General features: G+C 43.7%; 1 long non-coding RNA gene across 1 annotated transcript; it reads right to left on the reverse strand.

Moving 5' to 3' along the window:
• Positions 1-388: 388 nt before the first annotated feature.
• LOC147370634 (uncharacterized) lies at positions 389-8,004 on the reverse strand. Its single transcript, XR_015165388.1, has 2 exons — positions 7,452-8,004; positions 389-3,063 (listed from the first exon to the last, which is right to left on the reverse strand). It is a non-coding gene; the product is annotated as an uncharacterized LOC147370634 (long non-coding RNA).
• Positions 8,005-9,902: the final 1,898 nt, after the last annotated feature.

The raw sequence follows: 9,902 nt of genomic DNA on the forward strand, positions 1-9,902 counted from the left end.
CATTAGGGGGTTTTGAACAGTGAAATCACATGATGGAAGCAGTTTCTTGAGGAATAATGTGGTGGTGGGAGGGGTGACATGGAGCTTGGGAGACGGGCTAAGAGGCCCTCGAAATGGTCTGGACATGAGGTAATGTGAACTTGAAGTGTTAGCATAAGGTATGGATGGAATGGAAAGGACATGAGAGGCATTGCTAGAGCAGAAATGAGGTGACTGGTGACTGGAGCTGGGAGTGAGGGAACATGAGGGGTTGGGAATGACTGCCAGTTTTTAAGGGTGAGTGATGGGAGAATACTGTCATAAACAGAACCTCTGACTCTCGTAGTCAGAGGGGAACCCTGTGTGCCATCCTCTGAGAGGTCTCTATCAAGGTACCCGGACCAGCCAGTTAGTTGTCTTCTCTTTATTCTTTGCTGCAAAGTCCCACTTCCTCCAGAGAAGAATCTAGGGTAACAAGGGAAAGCATGGATTTAAAGTCAAAGATAGGAATTTAAATCTTCCCTGATTGTTACCAGCATGGGCACATTTCTTATGGCACATTTCTGTCACCTTGGACACATTTCTCCATTTCTCTGAGATTCAGTTCTTTTAAGTTAAGGACGATAACACATACTTGATAGCATTTCCGGGGGTTTCAATAACACAAAGCAACCCAATTGGTGAAGTGGTAAAGAATCTGCCTGCCAATGCTGGCAGTTTCAGTCCTTGGGTCAGGAAGATCCTCTGGAGTAGGAAATGGCAGCCCACTCCAGTGTTCTTGTCTGGAGAATTCCATGGACAGAGGAGCTTGGTGGGCTACAGTCCATAGGGTTGCAAAGAGTTGAATACGACTGAAGTGACTTAGCATGCATGCAAAACATTGTGAAGATTTTATAACTGAAAACCTAAACTAAGACTATATAATGAAGCTGAGCACTAAATTGGGCTCTGAGTTTCTCAGCAGCCAATGTGAAATGAGAAATAGGATGAATTTCCCAGTAGTGATTATGAAAATAGGCCTAAAAGATTATATCCACATGCTTAGGATTTGTGTACAAGACACAAAGATGGTACCTTGATATGAATATGAGATGCCTCAGTTTATATTCTTGCTCATAAAGAAGTCCACATCATGTACTGTTCCACCTTCAGTTCAGTTCAGTCGCTCAGTCGTGTCCGACTCTTTGCGACCCCATGAATCACAGCACGCCAGGCCTCCCTGTCCATCACCAACTCCCGGAGTTCACTCAGACTCAAGTCCATCAAGTCAGTGATGCCATCCAGCCACCTCATCCTCTGTCGTCCCCATCTCCTCCTGCCCCTAATCCCTCCCAGCATCAGAGTCTTTTCCAATGAGTCAACTCTTCGCATGAGGTGGCCAAAGTACTGGAGTTTTAGCTTTAGCATCATTCCTTCCAAAGAAATCCCAGGGCTGATCTCCTTCAGAATGGACTGGTTGGATCTCCTCGCAGTCCAAGGGACTCTCAAGAGTCTTCTCCGACACCACAGTTCAGAAGCATCAATTCTTCGGCGCTCAGCCTTCTTCACAGTCCAACTCTCACATCCATACATGACCACAGGAAAAACCATAGCCTTGACTAGACAAACCTTTGTTGGCAAAGTAATGTCTCTGCTTTTGAATATGCTATCTAGGTTGGTCCTAACTTTCCTTCCAAGGAGTAAGCGTCTTTTAATTTCATTGCTGCAGTCACTATTTGCAGTGATTTTGGAGCCCCCCAAAAATAAAGTCTGACACTGTTTCCACTGTTTCCCCATCTATTTCCCATGAAGTGATGGGACCAGATGCCATGATCTTTGTTTTCTGAATGTTGAGCTTTAAGCCAACTTTTTCATTCTCCACTTTCACTTTCATCAAGAGGCTTTTGAGTTCCTCTTCACTTTCTGCCATAAGGGTGGTGTCATCTGCATATCTGAGGTTATTGATACTTCTCCCAGCAATCTTGATTCCATCTTGTGCTTCTTCCAGTCCAGTGTTTCTCATGATGTACTCTGCATATAAGTTAAATAAGCTGGGTGACAATATACAGCCTTGACGTACTCGTTTTCCTATTTGGAACCAGTTGTTATTCTATGTCCAGTTCTAACTGATGCTTCCTGACCTGCATACAGATTTCTCAAGAGGCAGGTCAGGTGGTCTGGTATTCCCATCTCTTTCAGAATTCTTCACAGTTTATTGTGATCCACACAGTCAAAGGCTTTGGCATATTCAATAAAGCAGAACTAGATGTTTTTCTGGAACTCTCTTGCTTTTTCCATGATCCAGCAGATGTTGCCAATTTGATCTCTGACTTTTCTAAAACCAGCTTGAACATCTGGAAGTTCATGGTTCACATATTGCTGAAGCCTGGCTTGGAGAATTTTGAGCATTACTTTACTAGCATGTGAGATGAGTGCAATTGTCTGGTAGTTTGAGCATTCTTTGGCATTGCCTTTCTTTGGGATTGGAATGAAAACTGACCTTTTCCAGTCCTGTGGCCACTGCTGAGTTTTCCAAATTTACTGGACTATTTGGTGCAACACTTTCACAGCATCACCTTTCAGGATTTGAAATAGCTCAACTGGAATTCCATCACCTCCACTAGCTTTGTTCATAGTGATGCTTTCTAAGGCCCACTTGACTTCATATTCCAGGATGTCTGGCTCTAGGTCAGTGATCACACCATCATGATTATCTGGATCGTGAAGATCTTTTTTGTACAGTTCTTCTGTGTATTCTTGCCACGTCTTCTTAATATCTTCTGCTTCTGTTAGGTCCATACCATTTCTGTCCTTTATCGAGCCCATCTTTGCATGAAATGTTCCCTTGATATCTCTGATTTTCTTGAAGAGATCTCTAGTCTTTCCCATTCTGTTGTTTTCTTCTATTTCTTTGCATTGATCGCTGAGGAAGGCTTTCTTATCTCTTGCTATTCTTTGGAACTCTGCATTCAGATGCTTACATCTTTCCTTTTCTCCTTTGCTTTTCACTTCTCTTTTTTTCACAGCTATTTGTAAGGCCTCCTCAGACAGCCATTTTGCTTTTTTGCATTTCTTTTCCACGGGGATGGTCTTGATCCCTGTCTCCTGTAATCAAAGTATCATATAATCAAAGTGAAGCATACCTTACTAAATATACTTCTGCCTAGTAATAAGCCAGTCATAGTTTTAAAGTAAATGACTAAAGAAAAAAGCAAGGAAACGGTATGTTTGATACCTCAGGAGAGGAGAATGCAGTTTAGTAAATGTAATTTTGCTTCAATGGTCTGCCTAAGAGGAACATGCTGGTCTGAGTGGCATCTTGAATTATCTTAAACAAGATAATGTGCATGCCATTGGTTTCCCTTCACTCAAGTATAAGACCAGCCAATTACATGCAATCTTTCCTCACCAGAGAAATAACAGAGAACTTTGCAAATACTACAGGGCATTATGGTGCCTACCAGTCCTCAGGGAAAGGCTGCCACATAAGATGTCTGGAACTCTTTCCTGCAGAAACTTCCTTGAATTAAGAATAAAGGTTGCTATTATTGTTTTTGGCATAACACAAGACCAAAGTACTGGGGGTGGGGCTTGTTTCTAATAGAGTCGGTGATCAAGAAGATGACAGCATTATAGGACTAGAAGGAACACATTCCGTATCTTCAGTAGTATTATTATCATATGGCCTGAAGTTCCCAGATCTCACTACTCAGTAAGTACCAAAGAAACTGCACTGGGATGCCCACCTGCTGACTCATATTCCAAAGTCTTTCCTTTAGATTTCTGGGACTTACAGGGGAAGTTTTACAAACACTAATAACAAGCCTACTCCCAGTGGGTATCTGCTAGTCATCCTCCTTGTTTGCTGGGCATGGGCTAAACTCTGCCTTTCCTGCTGCCCCTCTAATGACTGCACAGCAAGGGGGAAAGTGGGCATGTGGCTTCTGGGAAGAGAAGATAAGGATGTGGCCATGAGAATCTGTCCCTGGGCTTGCCCTGGACAAAGCTTTAGTTCAGGGAATGGCAGACCTCTGCGTCTACTCCTGATTTGTTACCTCACCTTGCACAGGTCACCTTGGTGCCTTGGCTTCAATTGCCTTTACTAAAAATGGCAAGAGTGTTCACATTTTACAAAGATGTAGTGGGAACTGGCTATTTAATGATCGAATGGTATTTTGAAAACAAGTGCAAGGTAAGTGCTAGGTCAAGAAAGCCAAAGACTTGTGGCTTCCCTAATGAGACAGTGGGATGAGCCTTTTTTTTTTTTTTTTTGCTTTAGACATACAAAGAAAATAAAATTTAAAATGTGTGTATAATATTGAGAGAGACCAATATCAAATCCCCAAAATCAATAGATTTTTCTTTCAGTCAGTTCAGTTGCTCGGTCATGTCTGACTTTTTGCAACGCCATGGACTGCTGCACGCCAGGCTTCTCTGTCCATCACCAATTCCTGGTGCTTGTTCAAACTCATGTCCATTGAGTCAGTGATGCCATCCAATTGTTTAAGCCTCCTTAAATGAATTAGGTTGCTACATATGTGAAACCCAGGTTACAAGGAGACCAGATGGTCAACACTGAAATCAGATTGATTATATTCTTTACAGCCAAAGATGGAGACACTCTATACAGTCAGCAAAAACAAGACCGGGAGCTGACTGTGGCTCAGATCATGAACTCCTTATTGCCAAATTCAGACTTAAATTGAAAAAAGTAGGGAAAACCACTAGACCATTCAGGTATGACCTAAATCAAATCCCTTATGATTATACAGTAGAAGTGAGAAATAGATTTAAGGGATTAGATCTGATAGACTTCCTGATGAACTATGGACAGAGGTTTGTGACATTGTACAGGAGACAGGGATCAAGACCATCCCCATGGAAAAGAAATGCAAAAAAGCAAAATGGCTGTCTGGAGAGGCCTTACAAATAGCTGTGAAAAGAAGAGAAGCAAAAAGCAAAGGGAAAAAGGAAAGATATAAGCATCTGAATGCAGAGTTCCAAAGAATAGTAAAGAGAGATAAGAAAGCCTTCCTCAGCGATCAATGCAAAGAAATAGAAGAAAACAACAGAATGGGAAAGACTAGAGATCTCTTCAAGAAAATCAGAGATATCAAGGGAACATTTCATGCAAAGATGGGCTCGATAAAGGACAGAAATGGTATGGACCTAACAGAAGCAGAAGATATTAAGAAGACGTGGCAAGAATACACAGAAGAACTGTACAAAAAGATCTTCATGACCCAGATAATCATGATGGTGTGATCACTGACCTAGAGCCAGACATCCTGGAATATGAAGTCAAGTGGGCCTTAGAAAGCATCACTATGAACAAAGCTAGTGGAGGTGATGGAATTCCAGTTGAGCTATTTCAAATCCTGAAAGGTGATGCTGTGAAAGTGTTGCACCAAATAGTCCAGTAAATTTGGAAAACTCAGCAGTGGCCACAGGACTGGAAAAGGTCAGTTTTCATTCCAATCCCAAAGAAAGGCAATGCCAAAGAATGCTCAAACTACCAGACAATTGCACTCATCTCACATGCTAGTAAAGTAATGCTCAAAATTCTCCAAGCCAGGCTTCAGCAATATGTGAACCATGAACTTCCAGATGTTCAAGCTGGTTTTAGAAAAGTCAGAGATCAAATTGGCAACATCTGCTGGATCATGGAAAAAGCAAGAGAGTTCCAGAAAAACATCTAGTTCTGCTTTATTGAATATGCCAAAGCCTTTGACTGTGTGGATCACAATAAACTGTGGAGAATTCTGAAAGAGATGGGAATACCAGACCACCTGACCTGCCTCTTGAGAAATCTGTATGCAGGTCAGGAAGCAACAGTTAGAACTGGACATGGAACAACAGACCGGTTTCAAACAGGAAAAGGAGTACGTCAAGGCTGTATATTGTCACCCTGATTATTTCATTTATACACAGAGTACATCATGAGAAACGCTGGACTGGAAGAAACACGAGATGGAATCAAGATTGCCGGGAGAAGTATCAATAACCTCAGATATGCAGATGACACCACCCTTATGGCAGAAAGTGAAGAGGAACTCAAAAGCCTCGTGATGAAAGTGAAAGTGGAGAATGAAAAAGTTGGCTTAAAGCTCAACATTCAGAAAATGAAGATCATGGCATCTTGTCCCATCACTTCATGGGAAATAGATGGGGAAACAGTGGAAACAGTGTCAGACTTTATTTTTGGGGGGCTCCAAAATCACTGCAGATGGTGATTGCAGCCATGAAATTAAAAGACACTTACTCCTTGGAAGGAAAGTTATGACCAACCTACATAGCATATTCAAAAGCAGAGACATTACTTTGCGAACAAAGGTCTGTCTATAGTTTTTCCAGTGGTTGAACTGTGGTGTTGGAGAAGAGTCTTGAGAGTCCCTTGGACTGCAAGGAGATCCAACCAGTCCATCCTAAAGGAGATCAGTCCTGGGTGTTCATTGGAAGGACTGATGCTGAGAGTGAAAGTCCAATACTTTGACCACGTCATGCGAAGAGTTGACTCATTGGAAAAGACCCTGATGCTGGGAGGGATTAGGGGCAGGAGGAGAAGGGGACAACAGAGGATGAGATGGCTGGATGGCATCACCGACTCAATGGACATGAATTTGGGTAAACTCTGGGAGTCGGTGATGGACAGGGAGGTCTGGCGTGCTGCGATTCCTGGGGTCGCAAAGAGTCGGACATGACTGAGCGACTGAACTTAACTGAACTGAAAGTCATGAAAAATTCTATGCCATGTGAAGTTACATAACTAGGGGCATTAGGATGATAGAAAATTTGGGAGGGAATGAAATCCCATAGATAACATTTGATCATTACATTTTAACAAAAAGGACATTTAATCCTAAAATATTCTAATGACATTAACAGCCTTAATGAAAACCTTTCCTTAAAATTTAAAGAAGGTTTTTAGGACATGCAAGAATACTGGAGTGGGTTGCCATTTCCTTCTCCAGGGGATCTTCCTGACCCAGGGATCAACCCTGGGTCTCCTGCATTGTAGTCAGATTCTTTGTCCTTTGAGCACTACGCTGCTAATGGGTATGGCTTAACAAGTTACTCTGATAATCAAATTTCTTGACTTTAAACTAATTATTCTGGATTTTAATTGTCTTTTGAAAAGAGTAGAGCACATAGGAGAAAAGATGATCTGGTAACCTAGAAACATCTACTTCTCAGATTTCCCCAGAATCTGGGGGGCAGTTTTGTACACTCCCTAAAGCCAGCACTGCTGCTCTCCTTGCCATTCTTCCCCTTCGTTAGAGAACGACATGTGAATCAGGCTGAGAACGAAAATGTGAAGAAGGTACTGTAGGCTGGCTTTGACACCTCCGGTTATACTCTTGTTTGTGTAAATCAGTAAATTCCTCATTGCAGAGTTCTTTTTTCTTTCTACTCCCAAAGGTGTCCTAACTATGCAAAATTATTCCATCAATTGCCTTGAACTTCCCTCGTGGCTCAGATGGTAAAGAACCTACCTGCAGCTCAGGAGACCGGGGTTTGATCGTCAGGTTGGGAAGACAACCTGGAGAAAGGAAAGGCGACCCACTGCAGTATTTCAGCCTTGAGAATCCCATGGACAGAGGAGCCTGGCGGGCTACCATCCATGGGGTCACAGAGTCAGACACGACTGACTGAGTGACTAACACTTGCCTTGGACACAAGCTAGTTAGTTATTATTGTCCCAGAGTCTTGCATGCTGAATTTTCCAACTTTTGAAGACTTCTATTTTCAGTTAGACCCTGGCACTAATTGCAATGATTCTTATTTCATTTGCAGTCAGGGTGAGAGGGCTGGGGTGGTGATGATGTTTGAACTTTAAATAATCTCCTGGTCTTGGGGATCTTCCTAAAAAGGGCCTCCTCCTGTCATTAGCACTGACAGAACTCTGCTCCATTAATGAAGGACCATTTTCCCCAGTCATTTCCTTCCTTTCAGAGAAAGCCTGGATCCCTTTGACACCTTCATGTTCCAAATACTCCCTATCAGCCTGTGGCTTGTTTTCTATAATAGCGTCTTTGATTAAGGCCTTCTTCTATCAGGGCATTTGAATACACAATCCCCACCCCCCACCCCCACCACCCCGCCTCTCTTTTGTCATCCAAGTTCTTGCTTGATGCTTCTGGTCTCCAAGACAGCCCTCAGCCACTGCCAGGGATTAAGATGCCTCTGAAATCCACCCTTGTGCTGCAAATGCCTTGCAAAGAGTCTTTTGAAAACACTGACTTCTTTTCCTTTTTCATCCCTGAAACAGTAGTTACCAGGAGATATTCGGAACATGGCTATTAGGTAAGACACTGCAGACAATAGCTAAGGGGCAGCAAAGAAATTGAAAAGGCTTCATAATCCTTTACTTGTGCCTCCCAAGTGGTAGCTGCTAAAAGCGACTTCTGCAAACAGGCATCTGCTTCTGCCATTTACACTAAATCAGATGATCATAGAGCTGGGAGAGCCCTTAATCTGCCCTTTCACATTAGCCAGGGCCTGCAAGACTTTCTGTAGACTGTTCCAGGATCTTCAAGTGCTGTCCTCACGCCTACACCTGGAAAAGGAAAAACGCCTGGGGAGATGAGACATCCACTTCTTCTGGGACCAGAGGAAGAAAGATATAATTTTTCTCACCCAATCCTCTTTTCTTCCTGAACAATCTCTGGGTGGATATCAACCCCAGCCCTCAAATACCATATAAGATTGTTACCATTATCCTCATTTCACATATGGAGAAACAAATGTTCAAAGAGGTTAAATTACCAGCTTCCCTGGTGGCTCAGGCGGTAAAGAATCAGCATGCAATGGGGCAGACCCAGGTTCGATCCTTGGGTTGGGAAGATCTCCTGAAGAAGGGAATGGCAACCCACTCCAGTATTCTTGCCTCCTGTAGACAGAGGAGCCTGGCAGGCTAGAGTCCATGGGGTCTCAGAGAGTCAGACACAACTGAGCGGACTAACATTTTGACACTTTCGATGAAGTGAAAGAACTAGGGACAAGTGACCACACCAGACTGCACAGGACTAGAGGGTTTTCTGGGACAAGGGACTTTGAGAGCTAAAACCAGGACAATGCTGGGAAAGGCAGGAAGATTGTTTGCCCAAAGGTTGAACCAGGTCTCTAGAGCCTTTCCCCTGAACCCTGAATCATCCTCAGCCTGACCTCTGACCTTGGAACAGTTTGGACACGATGCAAAATGCAGAGTTCATTTCCCTTTGAGTCAGAGAACAAAGGGCCATCAGATTTGGGAGATCAGCTCGGTACAGCCAGTTGCAGGCTCCTCAGAACCACCGGGATGATGAGTTCGGGAGCTCCCTCTGCAGAGAGGTGAACGCCAGACACAAGAGCATGCACCAGCACTTATGCAATTCCCCACATCATGAGACATTTACAGGAGACCTCAAATCACTGCCCACTGCACTGCCAGGGCCTCATTACAGAAACCTCAGAGAAGGCCACGGAGGAGTCAGGCTTTTGCTGAAACGCACAGAGCAGGATTGAGCTGAATTAGTTTACAAAATCAGACCACAGCATACTTTTTTCAGGGATGATCTACAGTCCCTTCCCTCTTTTCTCCCCGCACCGCCCTCACCCCCAGGCTTTCTCTTTCAAGATGTCTCCCTGGATGACAGCAGACTAAACAATGATCGACTAAACACGTGGTGGAAGTGTCGCTGGAGCCCAGTCCTGAGTGGGTGGTCCCCCTACACACACACACACACACACACACACACACACACACACACACTGTGTCAGGTGTTACCCTCTCATTGCTGGATCCTAGGAGGGTAGGGGGTCCCAGGTTATTGAGGGGGAGGACCAGGGAGTGGATACTTACCAATGATAAGGGAGTGGCGGGTTTCAATGTTATAACAAGTGGTAAAGCTGGGCCTGGGTATTGAGTCTCCTCTCAGCCCTAAGTGGGGGAGCCATCCTTCTAC

This window comes from Bos grunniens, chromosome 6 (assembly GCF_055505025.1).
Source record: "Bos grunniens cultivar Pamir isolate PY7600 chromosome 6, Bosgru_T2T1.0, whole genome shotgun sequence".
In the NCBI taxonomy this organism is placed as follows: Eukaryota; Metazoa; Chordata; class Mammalia; order Artiodactyla; family Bovidae; genus Bos; species Bos grunniens.